Source organism: Ovis canadensis, chromosome 14, assembly GCF_042477335.2.
Source record: "Ovis canadensis isolate MfBH-ARS-UI-01 breed Bighorn chromosome 14, ARS-UI_OviCan_v2, whole genome shotgun sequence".
NCBI classification, from domain to species: Eukaryota; Metazoa; Chordata; class Mammalia; order Artiodactyla; family Bovidae; genus Ovis; species Ovis canadensis.
Genome location: NC_091258.1, coordinates 49,393,608 through 49,409,144, shown reverse-complemented (window position 1 = coordinate 49,409,144; position 15,537 = coordinate 49,393,608). Strand labels below are relative to the sequence as shown.

The 15,537-nt window shown below is 37.8% G+C and overlaps 1 protein-coding gene across 2 annotated transcripts in view; it reads right to left on the bottom strand.

Moving 5' to 3' along the window:
• The window catches only part of TANGO6 (transport and golgi organization 6 homolog), a 180,541-nt gene that overhangs the window by 68,491 nt on the left and 96,513 nt on the right, over positions 1-15,537 (bottom strand). The gene's annotated exons all lie outside the window — the stretch shown is intronic.

The window sequence follows — 15,537 nt, the reverse complement described above, 5'->3', positions numbered from 1 at the left end:
AAGGCAGAGGAGCCAGAGATCAAATTGCCAACATCCGCTGGATCATTGAAACAGCAAGAGAGCTCTGGAAAAACATCTATTTCTGCTTTATTGAGTATGCCAAAGCCTTTGACTGTGTGGATAACAATAAACTGTGGAAAATTCTGAAAGAGATAGGAATACCAGACTACCTGGTATGGTCTGCATACAGAAACCTGTATGCAGGTCAGGAAGCAACAGTTAGAACTGGACATGAAACAACAGACTGGTTCCAAATAGGTAAAAGAGTACATCAAGGCTGTATATTGTCACCCTGCTTATTTAACTTATATGCAGAGTACGTCATGAGCAAGGCTGGGCTGGAGGAAGCACAAGCTGGAATCAAGATTGCCAGGAGAAATATCAATAACCTCAGATATGCAGATGACACCACCTTTATGGCAGAAAGTGAAGAACTAAAGAGCCTCTTGATGAAAGTGAAAGTGGAGAGTGAAAAAGTTGGCTTAAAGCTCAACATTCAGAAAACTAAGATCATGGCATTCGGTCCCATCACTTCATGGGAAATAGATGGGGAAATAGTGGCTGACTTTATTTTTCTGGGCTCCAAAATCACTGCAGATGGTGATTGCAGCCATGAGATTAAAAGATGCTTGCTCCTTGGAAGGAAAGTTATGACCAACCTAGACAGCATATTCAAAAGCAGAGACATTACTTTGTCAACAAAGGTCCACCTAGTCAAGGCTATGGTTTTTCTTGTGGTCATGTATGGATGTGAGAGTTGGACTGTGAAGAAAGCTGAGCATCGAAGAACGGATGCTTTTGAACTGTGGTGTTGGAGAAGACTCTTGAGAGTCCCTTGGACTGCAAGGGGATCCAACCAGTCCATTTTAAAGGAGATCAGTCCTGGGTGTTCATTGGAAGGACTGATGTTGAAGCTAAAGCTCCAATATTTTGGCCACCTGATGCAAAGAGCTGACTCATTTGAAAAGACCCTGATGCTGGGAAAGATTGAGGGTAGGAGGAGAAGGGGACAACAGAGAATGAGATGGTTGGATGCCATCACTGACACAATGGACATGAGTTTGTGTCAACTCTGGGAGTTGGTGATGGACGTGGATGCCTGGCGTGCTGCAGTTCATGGGGTTCCAAAGAAAAAAATAAAGAAGGCTGAGCACCAAAGAATATGATGCTTTCAAACTGTGGTGCTGGAGAAGACTCTTGAGAATCGCTTGGACAGCAAGAAGAACAAACCAGTCAATCCTAAAGGAAATCAGCCCTGAATGTTCATTGGAAGAACTGATTCTGAAGCTAAAGCTCCAATACTTTGGCCATCTGATGCAAAAAGCTGACTCACTGGAAAGACTCTGATGTTGGGAAAAGTCAAAGGCAAGAGAAGAGGACGATCACAGATGAGATGGTTGGATGGCATTACTGACTCAATAGACGTGAGTTTAAACACATTCCTGGAGATGGTGAAGGACAGGTAAGCCTGGCATGCTGCATGCAGTCCATGGGGTCACAAAGTGTCTGACATGACTTAGCAACTGAACAACTATTACTACTATATATAAAACAGGTGAACAACAAGGACCTACTGCATAACACAGGAAAGTATATTCAATACCTTGTACTAATCTATGATGGAAAAGAATTTGAAAAAGAATGTATATATATATTAAAAAATATTTATAGATATAAAACAATCACTTTTCTGTATACTTGAAAATAACATAACATTGTAAGTTAACTGTAATTCAATTTTTAAAAGTCCCTGTAAGCTTTTTATTACAGAAATTCTGTGTTGCTATTGCAGTCACTAAGGTGTATTTTACCTCTAAGAATTTATGCCAATATCAGACAGCTGATTTTCTAATTTCACACTAAAATTTGGCTTTTACAATCTTCACATTAATTCAAACAAAAATTTGGGTTTAAGCAAACAACTGTTTATTACAGTTGTGATTAAGGGTATAATCTTTGCAATCAGTAAAATCAGGCTTTGAGTCCCTGATTGAGCACCAACTAGCTATGATCCTGGGGAAGCACTAAGTACTCCGAACATGCTACTTTCTCTATAAAATGGTAATGATAATAAAAGGAATCACTTTGTAGAGTCATTTCAAGGATTATGTGAGAACATGTACATAAAGTGATTAATGGAGAGCCTGGAATAAAATAAGTATTCAACTATGATTTGTATTCTTGAATAGGACAGGATGATCATACATTTCACTTGTCTGAAGGGCTGTTTATTCAGGGTTGGCTTTGGCCATGGGACACTGGAGAAATACGTTGTACTAACTCAAAAATAACAAAAAGAAAATAATAGCAACATTTATTCACCCCTTACCATGAAAGATGCTTGTTGTGAACACTTTATATATATTATCTTTTTAATTTCATAACCATGCTATCAGGAAGCTGCCATAGTTATTATCCCCATTTTACAGAAAAGGAATAGAGAGGTTATGGAACTTGTTCATAGCTATTAAATGTTGAGAGTCAAGATAAAACTGAGGACGTTATGACTCTGGGGTCACTGTGCATACTCCTGACAGAGAAAGGTTAAATCTATACATCAAATTCCTATTTCCCTACCCAATGACTGTCATTGTAGATAGTCCTACATCTCTTCACTGGTCTCTGGCAACCTCAGTACAGGAATTAATATAGCCATAATGATACTCAAATGTTTGTAAGTGATTTTGTGTGTGTGTGTGTGTGTGTGTGTGTGTATTTTATTTCATTTGAGCCTCTCAACATTTCTATGAGAATAACTGGGTGGACTACACTAAGTAGAATTGCTGGGTGGATTATAACTTCATCTCCACTAAATGTTAAAAAAGATGACAGTCTCTCATTTCTTCCTCTGAATTGCCTATAATATCTACTTTTTCTCACCATTCTCACAGACATCCCTCTAATCAAAGTCTTCATCTCTTTATGCCAGGGAATACCACAAGAGCCTCTTAGCTATCTCTCTGGCTCCAGCCTCTCCTTTCTTCACTCATGTTTCCTGCCCCTGCCAACCACACCTATACATCTCTCATCACATTGCTTCCTTCCTTAAGAATCCATAGTGATTTCCAAATGCCCATCACATTAAGTCCTAACTCCTCTGCCCAGTCTTCAAGGCTCTTTGCGGTCTGCCCCACCCTCTCTATCTATCTAGCCTCACTTCCCCAAGGCACCCAACACAATCTGCTGCAAGGAGACAGGTCAAGTCTCTATTCTCCATATGCAATACAAGCATCCCACTTTTGTTCTGGTCTCACACTTTCTTTCCTATCTGGGGACATCATTTTCCTCTTTATCACATGTAAACCCTCACTCAATATCCATCACCATCTCTAACAGACTGTCCAACAACAGTCCCGCTTCTAGTCTTGTCTCATTCTCATCCTTCACATAGCAGCCAAAATGATTTTGCTAAAAAGTAATTACAATCAATTCTTCCCTTCTTATAATCTCTCACTGACTTCCATTTAAAGTCAGCATAAATCCAAATCCCTTAACACAGCACATATAGCTCTTTATGATTTTGGTTTCTTGACCTAAGCCAGGCCATAGCAACCTGGCCTGGGTTTAAAAAAGGATGAGAATGATGGCTTCTTCTTTTTTAACGTTATTTTCTCCAAAAGCAATAAAAAAGCAGGACAAAGATTATGAGGAAGATAAGTATTCAGGTGGCTGAATATAGTCTCCCATTGTTTCTCTTGGATCTCAGGGAAATGTGCTGAAATTAAGTATGTGTAGACCAGACACAAAGCAGCTTGCGGCTAAGACTAGAAGAACTGAAGTGAGATTTGAACTACTGCCCGCTTCAGGTAAGACAAAATCTGAAGTTTGAATCTAATTTAATTGCCTGCTAAAACAAAAATTTAACACTTTGAAGGACTATAACAGAATCCACAGCCTTCTCAACATAATTGAATAATGTCCAGGACATAATCCAAACTGACGTGTAATATGACCCATTCTCAAGGAGAAAGATACTCAACAGAAGCCAGGATTGAATGATATAGACATTTCAATGATCAAAGACAGATTATAAAGCAGCAACTATAGCTGTGCTCAGTGAGGTAAAGAAAAATACAATGAATGAAAAGACAGGAAAAATCCTTGAAGTTTAAACAAAAAACACCACATTTCTAAGTAAGCCATGGTAGAAAAAGAGATCACAAGCAAAGTTAGAAAATATTTTGAAATGAAAACATATCAAAATTATGGGATTCAACTAAAGCAATTCTTATACGATAATTTACTAATGGGCCTTTCCTGGTGGCTCAGACGGTCAAGAATCTGCTTGCAAGGCGGGAGATCCACTCTATGAAATAGGTCTTATTACAATGATCATTGTACAAATGAAGAAACTGAGACACAGAGATGTTAAGTAACTGGCCTGTGGTCACATATTCAAGACTCAAGAATGCAGGCAGCCTGACTTCAAAGCAAGGGTTTTGTAATAGTTCATACAGAGGAAAAATATGGGAGTAAGGATTCATCATACAACATATAAAAATTGGGGCATGCTGCTCTAAAAAAAAATTTTTCACCATAACATCAGAACCATATTTACACTGGGAGCAGTGACTTCATCTCATTTCTCATTTTAGCAACACATGACGTATCATATCAAAATAATGTCATCAATTTGATTTTTTTGTTGCTATTAAAATTTAAAATTTGTTCTTAAGCTGTAAATGAGCTAAAATATATAACTAATTTTATGTTTTTCCATATTAACTTAATTAATATCATCATTAATATTATGATAAATATTTTCACCAGAAAAAGTAGTATCTCCTCAAAAGATACCTTTAAAGAAAACACTGGTAGAAACTATTAGCAATACATATATATGACAAAGGACTTGTATTTACTCCATACAAAGGACTCTTACAACTCAATAAATACTTGGAGAAATAAAGAGAAATAATCCAATTAAGAAATGGAAAAAGATCTTAACAGTTACTTCAAGAAAGAGATACAGAAGTAAAAAATAAGCACACGAAAAGACAAGAGCTCAACATAAGTAGTCATCAGGGAAATGTAAGTTAGAACCATAATGACACAACACTACATACCTTTTAAAACAGCAAAAAATTTTAAAGAATGATATTAAGTGTTGGTAAGGATATGGAGCAGCTGGAACTCTTATATCTTGCTGGTCATAATGTAAAATGGTACAATTACTTTGGAAAACATTTAGGTAGATTTTTATACACCTATTATATGATCCAGCAAGTTCACTCCTAGTACCTACCCAAGACACACACACACACACACACACACACACACACACACACACAGCTTCGCAGGTGATAAAGAACATTTAGGTAGATTTTTATACACCTATTATATGATCCAGCAAGTCCACTCCTAGTACTTACCCAAGAAACACACACACACACACACACACACACACACACAGCTTCGCAGGTGATAAAGAACATTTAGGTAGATTTTTATACACCTATTATATGATCCAGCAAGTCCACTCCTAGTACTTACCCAAGAAACACACACACACGCACACACACACGCACACACACACACACACAGCTTCGCAGGTGATAAAGAACATTTAGGTAGATTTTTATACACCTATTATATGATCCAGCAAGTCCACTCCTAGTACTTACCCAAGAAACACACACACACGCACACATACACGCACGCACGCGCACACACACACGCACACAGCTTCCCAGGCGATAAGGAACATTTAGGTAGATTTTTATACACCTATTATATGATCCAGCAAGTCCACTCCCAGTACTTACCCAAGACACACACACAACACGCACGCACGCACGCGCACACACACGCATGCACACCCCGCCCCCCCCTACACACATACACATGGCTTCCCAGGTGATAAAGAATCTGCCTGCGATGCAGGAGACTCAGTAGACACAGGTTTGATTCCTGGGTCAGGAAGATCTCCTGGAGAAGGAAATGGCAACCCACTCCAGTATTTCTGCCTGGAAAATTATATGGAGAAGCCTGGTGGGCTACAGTCCAGAGTAAAGAGTTGGAAACGACTGAGCATACACTACCACCACGTATCTTCACACTAAGACTTGTACCAGAATATTCACAGCAACTACACTCAGAATAGCTCAAAACTGGAAACAACGTGAATATCCATCAACAGGTAAATGTATGAACGACTGTGGTACATTCAAATATAGTACTACTACTTAGTAATAAAAAGTAGCAGAACTACTAATATACACAACAAGGATAAATCGCAAAAACTTTTGCTGAGCAAAATAATTCAGACACAAAAGGGTATACACTTTATGATTCCATTTACATAAAACTCTCAAAAACAAATCTAATCTACAGTAGCAGAATGCATATCAGTGGTTGTCTGAGTTGGGGTGTGAAATGGGAGATGATGTGGGAACACAGGAACTTTCTAAGGTGACAAAAATGTTCTATATTTTGACTGTAGTGATGGTTACATGAGTTTACAGCAAACCTCATTGAAATGTACACTTGAAATGGGAGCATTTATTGGATGTAAATTACAACTTAGTAAAGTTGATTTCAAAGAAAGCAAACTGCAGACTAATAATATGTAATAGTATATAATTATAGTAAAAATAATAGTATGTTAAGATTCTGTTTTTTGTAAAAGAAAGCCCGTATAAAAAGCCCACATATGTTTGCTTATATCTGGAGGAACATAAGAAGATGTGTGAAAGAATACATACCAAACTATTACCATTGTTTATCTCGGGAGGTAAGAATATTAACTATAATATTTGGCAGAGACTGGATTTTTCTTTATATACCCATATATATCCATGTATTGTTAGGCTTCTGTCAACAAACACAATAAGCATGCACTAGTATGCAGATATGTTTACCAATACTCCGTCCCTGAACGTGGTTTGTCTCATCAAGAATCAGAGGCTACTTCCCTTCCCCTTGAACCTGGGGTGGTTTGGGGACTGACTTTGACAGCAAACTGTGGCAGAAATCATACTAAGCCCCTAGGTTTAGCTCTTAAGAGGTCTGGCAGCTACTGTTTCTGTTCTCTGGGAAACCATTCACCATACTGAAAAGAAGTTTTGCTTAGACTGCTGAATAATGACCATCCACACGCAAGAACAGACAGAAGCCATATGGAGGAGCACTAGGGTGTCCCAGTCAAGGTCCCAGCTGAATGCAACCTCCTGGGTGAGCCTAGCCGATTCCGCAGGCAGTAAAAGAGCCACCAGCTGAACCCAGACAACACTATGTGGAGCAGAGATGAGATGTCCCTGCCAAGTATTATGTGGTTCACAGAATTCTGAACAAATAAATAGGGGTAGTTTTTTGTTTTGTTTTTAAATTTTGGCCATACCCCATGGCAGGTGGGACACTAGCTCCCCAACCAGGGATTGAACCTGAGCCCCTCGCATTGGAAAGCAGAGTCTCAACCACTGGACCTCCAGGGAAGTCCCCAAATGGTGGCTGTTTTAAGCCATTGTGTTCTGAACTCTTTTACTACATATAAGGGAACCACAACATATGCTATGAAGCAAAAAGCCCTTAAACTAACATTTTAAAATTTGTAAATTGAAAGTTTAAATATTTCTGGAAACTAATTAATTAGAATGCCCTTAAGGTGATTGATTATAATGCTGCACCTTTAAACAAGTTTCGTTGAGCAAGATACTTCTAAAAGCGATTTGTAATTCCTTGACTAGTATTATGTTATTTAATAGCAAAACACATTAATAATTTATTACTTTTTTTTGGCTGCTGCTGTGCAGCTTGCAAGACATTAGTTCCCCAACCAGGAATTGAACCCACGCCCTTGGCAATGAAACCGTGGAGTCCTAACCACTGGACAGCCAGGGAATTCCCAGGAATTTATTACTTAAAATGCCTTTCTTCCCATTGCAGTCAAGACAAACAACAAAATAACACAAAAGAGGATATTTTTAGTCCACTCTCTTTGAAAAACAATTTTCAAAAGATATTTTTCTCTATTTGACAACAGACATAGCAGGGGGCTTCAAAAAGCCCTATCTCACCTACAATTTCAGGAAGTAATCTGCTAGTATATAAACAATTTAAAATAAAAACAGCCAGTGACTGAGTGAATCCACTTTGGCAAGGATCAATCTCACAGAAATAAAGGCCCAGTACTCTAATATGTACATATATATGAACTTTGCATATATTCATATCTAATAAATATTTCCATTGGCCCACATATATGAGACTTTATATTGCAGCACTGGATGTCATAGGAAAAAAATAGAAAAAAAAAAAATGAAGTTTCAGCCACAAATGGCTGAGTAAGTGAACTGTGGTGCATCTACACTATAAAATTCTATGCAGCTGTTTAAAAGCGTCTCTCTTTGGACTTCCCTGGTGGTACAGTGGGTAGGAATCTGCCTGCCAATAGAGGGGACACGTGTTTGTTCCATGGTCCAGGATGATTCCACGTGCCACGGAGCAACTAAGCCTGTGAGCCACAACTACTGAAGTCCAAGCGCCTAGAGCCTGTGCTGCGCAATGAGAAGCCACCATAATGAGAATTCCTCCCACCACAACAAAGAGTAGCCACTGCTCACCACAACTAGAGAAAGCCCTCACACAGCAACCGAGACCCAGCCCACCCATAAATAAATAAATAAAGTTAAAAAAAAAAAAAAAACTGACTCAAATTAAAAAAAAAATTTTTTTAAAAAGCTCCTCTCCTCATCTTAAATCCCAGGCGAACCCAACTGGGTTAAACAGTAGCCTGCTGGGCAAATCCAATTATTCCATTTTCCTTTGTTTTCTACCACTGGCTAGAGGTGTTCGTCAGAGCAGAGCCTGGTGCTGAATCTGCTCCTCTATGGGCAGGGATCATCAGGTTTTCTAGAATCAGACTACTGACTTCATCCTGCAGTTGGATGGGATCATGGGCTACTTATCATGTAGATGAACTGTAAAGTGGCAACACTGAACTAAAACAAAAGCAGATAATACAGAAAGAGTTGATAAAACACATTAAATGAGTGTTATGCAGGCTGTAAGATATATATATATATATAAAATACACACATATATACAACTCTTAAAAGCCCAGGACCCACCCTTCTCAGGGCATATAGAGTAATTTGAGAAAAGGTGCTTTCTAACCAAGAAGTATAAGCTGCTATGCCCCAGTACTCTCAGGGTCACTAGCTGCCACGGCGCAGTCTAAAAGAGACCTGAAATTTAGTTCTCTCCTCTCATTCTTCATTCCAAATATTAATTCCTTGTGCTTTCTTACAGCGTTCCCTGAAGGTAAACTCTTCAGATTAAACAACGTGAATTTGACTTTCTATTTCTGCTCTCAATTTTCGACATTTCTGACCTAGAGTAAACTAGAACTTGTCTAAGCTTGCTGATTAGAAGACTATGTTCTGCCTCTAAAAATAAAGTGCTTTGTATGTCATGATGACACTACCAGATCTGAGTTGCTCTTCCAGGGCAGCTCTGAGTCATACACCCACCCTTCCACCCATCAGTCCCTCCCTGACCTCCTTCCCTTCATCCACGCCCCCTCCCTCCAACATTCTCTGACAGATTCCTCCATTCATTCTGGGAGCAAAGGTACACATTTCAGAGATGACTGGTCGGGGTTAGCGGAGAAGGTAATGGCAACTCACTCCAGTACTCTTGCCTGGAAAATCCCAAGGATGGAGGAGCCTGGTAGGCTGCAGTCCACGGGGTCGAGAAGAGTCGGACACAACTGAGAGACTTCACTTTCACTTTTCACTTTCCTGCATTGGAGAAGGCAATGGCAACCCACTCCAGTGTTCTTGCCTGGAGAATCCCAGGGAGAGGGGAGCCTGGTAGGCTGCCGTCTTTGGGGTCGCACTGAGTTGGACACGACTGAAGCGACTTAGCAGCAGCAGCAGCAGCAGGTCAGGGTTAGAGGATAGGTATGAAGACATGGAATAATATTTCTCTGTGAGAAATTGGCAGTCTCTTTCACTGCTGACAAGAGAGTACATATCTGGAGGGCAACTTAGCACTAAATATCAAGAGTCCATGTACATACCTTGACCGAATAATTCCCCTGTAGGAATCAACCCTAAGGAAAGACTCAAAGATTCACCAAAGGATTTATGTATAAGAATAATCAATAGTACACTTTTCATAATCCTCATAAAGTAAGAAACCAGAACCAACTAATTAAACACTAATATCTTTTGAGAAGATAAATAAAATTATGATAAATTCAGGTGATTAATTATAATAACCAATAAATCTTATATTTTTAAGAAATATTTAATGACATGGAAAAATGCTTATAAATAACGTTAAATGGAAAAAAGGCAGCATACATACAATATAATTACAATTCTGAGAAAGAAAAAGAAACTAAAGGAAACATCAAAATATAAACAAAGAATGGTTACTTCTGGATGGTGAATCAGTGATTACTTTTTTATACTTTTTAATAATTTCCAAATTGTCCAAGATTATTACATATTACTAATACAATAAGGAAAGGAAAGGCCTATAAGTAACTTTTAAAGTTATGCCTCTAAAAAAAATTGACATGAGGAAAAGAAAACAGAGAGAAGTGAAGAAAAAAATTATTCAGCCTGAGCTCCAACTTTTAATTTTGACCAGATTAATATTTTTAATTCACATTAATGTAAGTATTTGTTGAACTATACTGATGCTAACCTAGGTAAACTTGGCAAGAAGCATTTCATTTGATTTTCTGAATTTTGCTGAAAAATTCTCCTTTCAAACTATGTAAACTCTAATACTTGATAGTCATTCATTGCTGCTGAAATCTATGAATACTCAACTCCCAGACTGGTATCCAATTATTCACACATTCAACATATTTTTCACTTTAGATCAGGCTTTGCCGTTAGTTGAAAATCTTTTAAAGCTGAGATACAAAAGCTGTTTTTCAAAAACTAACCTGCTGTGTTTGATAACGATGTGGAACTGATGTAGCCCCATAGCACTCTGCCACATTTAACTGCAGGGTCTGAGTAGAAAAAGGACAGACGAGACTGTTTCCTCTGAGCTCTCACAACACTCCACACAGGCCTCTCCATAAATTAGCAGGTCACCTCACAATGATGTGTGTATGAGCTGACTTCTCTGACTAAACTATAAGCTCCTTGAAGGTAGAGACTGTGGATTTCCCGTGCTTTTATCTCCAGCCTCAGGCACAGAACCCACCATTCAGTGCATACTCAAAAAATATTTTTAAACTGAACTACACTGATGACTCTACGCCCCAAATTAAGGAAAAAAAATAACCATATTCAAGATAAACAAAACCAACTTCGAGCATTAGGAAGAGTTACCAAATAACTCAGGAATGTATATGATTTAGAACTTGACAAAAGCAGGAAATTAAACAAGCATTCAGAGAATGTTCGGGTATTACTACAGGCAGAGGTGGAAACTTCTTCCACCAAAGACTTCTGATCCAAGCTCAAGATTGAAATGAGAGCCACAAATGAGTAAAAAGTAGTTCTATTTATTTCTCTCCCTTTGTCCTTAGAATGAGAAATAAATATTAAGAAAGGATATAAAATATTCCGTAAATACAAGAGATAATTTCAAAATACACTTTAGTTCTCATTATGGTTCATTAAATGTAAACAGAAGGCAAAAAAAGAGACATATGTAATTGCTTCAAAGGTGGTCACAAGCTCTAATAAGGACACATTCCTGTAGTTAGTAAAAATCAGAAAAGGCTATCCACTAAAAAGTATGCTCGTAAGACCGGTATAAAATACATAATATTAGTCATGTGCAGAGCCTCCCATATACAAAAGGATTTGTAAATACATTACAAAAATGAATGAATAACTTTTTCCAACTCTCTCCAGTGAGAGGACAATCTAGGTTGCAACTGAGATGGGGGATAGGCTGGAATTCAGCGAAGGCCATGAGGATGACTGCACACCTGAGTACGGGGACAGCTCCAGAGCATGCCATTCAATACAATGATGTCTCTCAGACTTTCTGATCTGTGAACAACCTGCACAACTGTATGTGGCAGTCCTGGATTTAATTAACATATCTGTGATGTTATGAAGCAGAAACAGGAGCTCTAGAACAGGGCACATCAACAGAAGGCCTACTGACATTCTTGGCCAGGTCAGGGGGTTGTCCTGGGCACTGTAGGATGTTAAAAAAACTTCCCCAGTGTCTACCCACTTAATGCCAGTAACATCCTCCCTGCCCCTAGCTATAACAACTAAAAATGTCTCCAGACATTGCCAATGTCCCCTGGGGGGCAAAATTCTTCCCTCCACTCCCCGATTTGAGCCTCACTGGTCTAGAGGAACAAAGAATTGGGTAGCGTTGGTCCAGCTTTGCTGAAGAGAGCAAATACACTGTATCTGCCATATGTGAACAAGCAGTGTAGTCTACAACAGATCAGGAATAACACTAGGCAATCTCAGAAGGAAATATCCTCACAGAGGAACTCAATACCTTTTGCTTTAATTGCACTTGCCAGGTGTTGTCCCAATTATCAATTCAATATCTTGAGCACAGTTACTTAATTCTATACATTTAAAAGAAGTTTTAAAAAATGCAATGACATACAACAACCCACAGGTTATTGCTGACACTGGGCCATATAAGAGGAAACAGATGGAGAAACATTTGGAGTGACTGGTAATTTAGCAATGTGTTAAGATTAAATTTCTAAAAGTACAATTAAAAAACTAAATAGTTCTTTAAATAAAAGAAATGAAACTAAAATTTTTCCACCATATTTTCTACGTTAAGGAATAGAGATTAAAATATTGATTTGCCAAAAACTTCACTTGTGGTTTTCCATAAGACTGTACAGAAAACCACAAACCAACTTTTCGGCCAACACAATATATAGATTCATATTTATATGATGTTGCTTTAAGAAAGCCTTTCTATATAACAGAGAAACCATAAAGGAAAAGATAGATATGCCTACATCAAAATAAAAAGCTTCTGCAACTCAAAACAAGTTAAACAGAAAATGCGAACAAAACTAAAATGTAACCCCAAAGAAAATATTTACAACATAATGTTAGTGGTTCAAGATCTATAAGTATACAAAGCTTTACAAATTAAATACCAAAATAAGCACCACAATAGAAAAATGAAGAAAGGCTAGGAAGAAGCAATTCATATGCGCATGCACACACAAAAATTTAGCCAATAAAAATATGAAAACTATTTAACCCTATCAATTGAATAAATGGAAATAAAAACACAATAACATTTCTTTATATATCTGTTTGATAAAAATAATAAACAGCATAATAGTGCTGATGAAGGTACAAATATTCTCAAACATTAAGATATAAACTGGTACATTTCTTGGGAAGACAATTTAGCAATAAATATATTTTAAAATATGCACATGTTTTGTAAGAAATTCTACTTTTAGAAAATTTTCCTAGGAAATTGTCATGGGTCTGCACAAAGATTTAGCTATAAGAATATTCCTCTTAATATAATTCAAAATAATGAAAAATTAGAACTGTAAGCTGGTCAGTTGAAAAAATTATGATACATTCAAATGATATATTATCATGCAATCATTAAAAATTACAGAGGATGTGGAAAATGTGCATGTTAATGACAGGAAAAAGATGCTTACTGACATGGGAAAATTTTCAGGATGTAGTATCGTGCACTAAGAGACTGGGTCTGGAGTCAGAATGTCTGGGTTGAAATTTTGGATCCCTCATTAATTAGCTGTGTAACATTAGGCAAGTCAGTAACCCTCTCTGAAGCTGTTTCCTAATGTGTAGAAAAAGGTAACTTCTATGAAATAACACCAACAATCGAGGCAACAAATCACCAGTGGTTACTTAAAACCAACAGGGGAAGGTTGATGGGGAAGTTTATTATGGATTTATCCTATGGGAAACATCACTGATCAATCTTCACATCACTAAAGGAGAACACCAGACATCATACACCTCGAAATGTGAGACAACAGGCAACAGAAGGCACAACAAAGCCTGTGATATATTCTGGCCCCTTAAAATCTGACCTAAATTTACCCAAGATAAATTTACCAAATTTATCTATCAACTTACTGAAAATATGGGGATTTAATTCCATTAAAATGAGATTCACAAGACAATCAAAATAAACTAATGCTGATAAAATGTCAGAAGAGTGCTTACTGGGGCAGGTATAGACTAGGAAGGGAAAAAAGGAAACGTTATGGGTTACTAGAAGTTTCTCTGTATTGATCTGGGTGGTGGCAAATACGTAAAGAATAATAAAACTATACTATTAAAATTAGTGTACTTTATATACTTTTTTATATGTATACAATACTTCAATTGTTTTAATGGAAAGTAAAAAAAAAAAGCTCCAGCTGACTTTTCACCATTGTCTAGTGGTAGAAAGAAAAGAAGGGGTGGTTAGAGAATTAAAGCCAAGAGGAAGTGGTGGTGTACAGCACCTGGCTGCTACCTGTGGACCTCATGCTCCCATGGAACACCCCCTGCTGCAAAGAAGAGCTAGAGGGTGGAGAGAGCACAAGGCCTGGACCACTGGGAAATTAGGGTACTTATTAAAGAAATCTTATAAAGTGGCTGTCACAAGGATTTCCACACCAATAGGATATTGGCTACATTGTAAAAATGGGTTTTAATTTCACTTAAAGGATTTCAATAAGCCATCTTATCTATGCACCTGGACAAATTGGTGAAGTGAATTAGAAAGTGGCAGTTAAAGCTAAGGCAATGTTTACGGCTGGATACTTGTTGGAATAGACATCAGGAAGATTAGAACTTTGAGCACTGATGGAATATGCTTTGAAATGCCAGAAGGCAGTTTTGGAAACTGGGCTAATTATAGAAATATGTAAGGAGGAGCAAAATCTGTCTCCCACTCAACCTAGACCTTCATCCCCACTTTCACTCTCACCACAGGAAGTGATTTGGACTGGCCCATGGAGACAGAGAAGTGTGCATTTTCAGTGTTTATCTTCCCAATGGTAGAGGTTCACCAGAAGTTTCAGAGAAAAGATATGTTCTGCTGATGCCACCTATGTATCAGACACATTCTTCCTGAGATCGATAGTCACAATGTTACACACAAATGGAAGGAAGTTGCATTCGATCCTGCAATACATTAAACTTAATACTCACACCTACTGTGAGAGAATCATTGCTCATAATGGTTCACTTGCCTAGTATGTTTCAGATCCATATTTAAGAAAAAGGCAAATATAGAAAGCTTGCCGTTCTTCTGAGGAGAGACAAAAATTATCTTTTTAATTTCACTCTCATGAGATTTCTCTTTCAGTTATGAAAGAATTTAAATGTTTGGAGATCTAAGTTCTATCTTCTTTAGCCAGAAGGGTCACCCAGAAATTAGGAAAATATATAGCTATATTCACAGACATGATGCATGACTATGTGAAATCTTTTGAAATCCTTGAAAGTACTAGTGAAGGAAGAACTCAATGAGATTTCGTGATACCAGAGGCAAAAAAACTAGTTTTCCAAAATCTTCCCCTAGTGAGTGAAGAGTAAAATTTAACCCTTACAATAGGCATATGAGGTTAAGTGTTACTAATAT